We start from the raw sequence: 3,992 nt of genomic DNA on the forward strand, positions 1-3,992 counted from the left end.
CTCGCAGCGGCCGACAGCGCCACCTCGGCTGCCAGTCCCAGCCCCAGGCCCATCCAGGCCGTCGAGGTCGCGGGGGTCCCGGGCCGACCGGCTGGGTAAGCCCCGCCGCACCCCTCCTTCCCCGTGCCCCTTCCACTCAGTAAGTCTGGTGGTCCGGGAGGACCAGGACTTTCGGATTTAGGGAAATACGGACTCACTGCTTCGGTGTGGGGATGAAAGGGTCAGGGCTCTTGGGTTTATTAGGGGTCCCTAGTTTACAGGGGTTAAAACCCGGGGAGTGCTGAGATTTTGAGGGGAGGGAGTTCTCTCGGTGTGGTGGGGACAGATAAGGCTGTAGGGAATCCCGGGGTTTATTCGGGGAAAGATCGCCAGTGTATGGGGCGGGGGAGGGGGATTTGAGCTCTCCTAGAATGATAGATGGGTGGGGCCCTCGAGCTAGGATGGGTTCTCCGAGTTTCTTGGGTGCTTAGGGAGGAAGGGTATTGGGAGGTTCTGAAGGGACTTTATGTGAGAGTTGACATTTCCTGGTTTTCTAGGGTTTGGGGGCGCTGGATTAATTGAAAGCGACCTTTGGGCTTTTTCTAATAGGTTAGGGACACGTGGACTCGGGTTGATGGCGGAGGGGGTGGTGGAGAATTGTGTGTTTGGTGGGGGCGTCCTCAGGTCTCTCGAGGGTTGGGGATGCTCTAGTTTCCTGGAATTAGAGGACTCCAGGATTGAATGAGGTACCAGTGATTTCGCGCCGACAGATCAAGGATTTCCTAGAGATTTGGGGGTTATAGCCATCCTTCCTGTCTGCGGGTGACGAGATCGAAGGAAGCAGTCTGCCCAGCACCCCCACACCCCGCCCGGCGGCCCAGCGCTCCGTTACAAAGGCCCCGGGCTCCGCTCCCGCCTCGGTCTCTGCGAATGCGTTTAGTAACCCGAGCCGCGTCGGGGGCGGGGCCGGGAAGGGGTTAACCCAGAGAAAAGGCGGGAGGGACGACGGTAGGATTGGGGTCCCAGAGGCTCCCCCCGGACGGGGTCCTCCTTCACTGGGCTCCACCTGTCTGGAAGGGACCCACGCGCTGGACGTCCCCTTCTCAGCACCCCCCACTGCTCTCATCTCGGGGCCTGAGCACGCGACCTCTTCCCTCGTCCCCCCTTAGCCTCGGGACAATGGACTTGTCTGGGGGGCCTCTTGGTTGCGACGCACTTGCACTGGAGCTGGAGGCTCAGCCACCGAGACTCTCTGGGCGCGGAGATGTCTCCAAGAACGACTCTTTCCTCCTGGTCAGTCGGGAAACAGGAACAAAGACAAGGAGACGCTGGCTCCAGGACACACAGCGTGGAAGGGCAAGAACGGGCTAGAACTCAGGCCTCCGTATTCCCAGTGCTGGACTGTGACTCCTGTTTCCTCCTCCACCTCAGCACCCGGCTGGACCCAGAGTCAAAGGGGAGACCTCCCTCCCCAGCCGCTGAGGTCTGTGGAAGTGGCGCCACCTGCTGGCCACGCTCAGGATGGCGGCTGAGTCCCGGACAGGGACGTGCGAGAGGGCGGGGTTCTAGATTCCCAGAGTCTGGATTTAGCGCTTAGAAATCTACTTTCGGTCTTTTTTAAAAATCATTTTTGAAAATCCTTTAAAAGACTTTAAAATATATTTTCCAATGAAATCTTACCTCCAAAACCACTTTATAAGACAAAAGTAAGATTGCTGTGGCCTTCCCCCATAGTGAGTCTAAGCCAATTTGCCTGCCTTTGTACAAATGGGGAAATTGAGGCACGGAGAGACGTGCCTCAAGCTAGTTACACATCTGTTTCGAGTTCCCTCAAGCCTTATCTTGGTCCCCCTCCATTGCCCTCCTTTGGGGAGTTCTGGGGCATTAGGGGCCCGAGTGACTTTCACCCCCCTATTGATAGCATTGCTGTTTGTCGCTGCTGCCCAAGCCAGACATTGAGGAGGGTCCGCTGCATCCCAGGTGGGTTCTTCTGGGCGGGGTATGGGTAGGGGGCAAAAGAGGGTAGGAGCAGAGGGGCTGGGGGCTCCCTTCCCTACTCCTCATCCCAGCTGGAGAGCAGGATGTATTTGATGGAGAGAGAGACTAGGTCCCCTCCTGCCCCACTTAGTCCTTGGCTGTCTCCAAAGCCTCCTGCAGGGTCCAAAGCTGCCAGCCCCAAAAGTGCACAGGCCGCCAGAGGTGCCTGACCCCAGTGCCTCCAGCTCCGAGCCCCAATCCCAATGTGAAGAAGAGACAGGTGTCCCTCAACTGGCAGCCACTTACGTGAGTGTGCAGTAACTCCCTACCAGATCCTCCCTCAGGAACACCCAGCTTTGCCACCATTTCTGCCTGTTCCCTGGGTCTTCTCTCCCTTTCCTCCTCTCTCTCTCTCTCTCACCATCAGCCTGTATCTCTGTTTCTATTTCTTCTTTCCCCCGCTTATTTCAGTCTTTATCTCTCTGTCTCTGTATCTGTGTCCCTCTGTACTTGTTCTTTCCATCTCTGTCTCTGTTTCTTTCATAGTTACCTGTCTCTTTCCCCACCCCCTCTGTCTTGCTGCCTGTCTCTCTAAGTCTCTCTCCTTTGTCATCTGTTTCTCCCATGGTCTTCCTCTTTGTTTCTCTCCAGGTGTCTAAACACTCAAGGCCTGGTCCCCTTAAACGGGTTGTTGGGGGTGGGGGTGGGCAGAGCAGCTACTGGGAGACTTTTTTTTTTTGGCATGGGAGGCCCTTTGGAAGGGGGGTCAGCTAAATTGCGGTGACAGCAACTTCTATGCCCCCTCCCACCCAGGCTGCAGGAGGCCCGGGCTCTGCTGAAGCGACGACGGCCTCGCGGACGGGGGGATCGGGCACTACTGAGAAGGAGGCCCCCACAGCGCGCCACCACTGGCCAGGCCCGGGGTAAGAACATCCTCCCTTCCTCTGCCTGGGGGCGGGGGTGGGGTTGTGGTGGTTCCGGGCCAGATAATGCCGTCTGGTTCCCACGGTCCAGCTGCCACTTACCCTCCCCCCCACTGTAGCTCAGCCCCCCTTCTCCGGGACGCGGCCCCCGCTAGGGACCCCGGCGTCCGGCAACGCGAGGTGAGCCCAGGACAGGACCAGATATGGGCCAGAGGCGCTGACCCGTAGGGGTGGGGCTGGGAAGCCAGGCGTCCGGGCTCCCCGCGGCCGAAGAGGGGGGCGCTGGCCCGGCAGAGGGCTGGGCTGAACCAGCCCAGACAACAAAAGCGATTGTGCGGGTTGGCGCCTGCACGGGCACCGAATGCCCAAGATTGCTGGGCGGCTGGGGGCCAAAGGCCTCTCCCTGCTTCCCAGACCCTGCCCTCCTCCCACTCCAGCTCTCGACACCCTAACTAGAACACCCCCTAGTCTCAGCCACCCTCAAAAGTCTCCTTTCTGCTGTGGTCTTCAGCCTACATGTGCCCCCTCCTCCCTAAAGTCTTCCAGATGTGGGCCTCAGGCCAGATGTGAGGACCCCTGTTCACAGCTTCAATTCACTGCTTCCCCTTATCCATTCTGACTTCTCTCACCAGGTGTGGGGGGTCCCGGCTAGATGTAGCTGCCATCTTCAAATGTGTTCCCCCCAGCCTCCTGCCCAAGACCCAGACACCCTATTTTTTCATGCACCTCCATCGACCCTTCTCCTCTCCTCCGGATGTGCTACCTGGCTGCCCAGATTTGCTATAATAGCCCCCTATCTAGATGAAGCCCCTTTCTCTGTGCCTAGGGTAGAGGATCAGCCTTTAGCTGTGTCCCTAAATGAGGCCCCCACTACTGTTTATGCATTTCCTCTTTACGGATTTGCTCTGTCTGGGGGGAAACCCGCCCGCCCCCACCTGTTCCGTTACCCGCCGCTCCCCTGCGGGCCCCATCCACTTGTTGGTGTGCGGGTGGGGGAATGGGGGGCGCCCCCCTTCCCCCTACGAGTCTAGCGCCCAGCCTGTGCGCCTCTGGCTAAGCGCCCAGCCCCACGCGCCCCCGCGCGGCCGCCGGGGAGGGAGTGGTGGGGAGGGG

The sequence above is a fragment of the Galeopterus variegatus genome, unplaced genomic scaffold (genome assembly GCF_000696425.1).
Source record: "Galeopterus variegatus unplaced genomic scaffold, G_variegatus-3.0.2 Scaffold93, whole genome shotgun sequence".
Taxonomy (NCBI): Eukaryota; Metazoa; Chordata; class Mammalia; order Dermoptera; family Cynocephalidae; genus Galeopterus; species Galeopterus variegatus.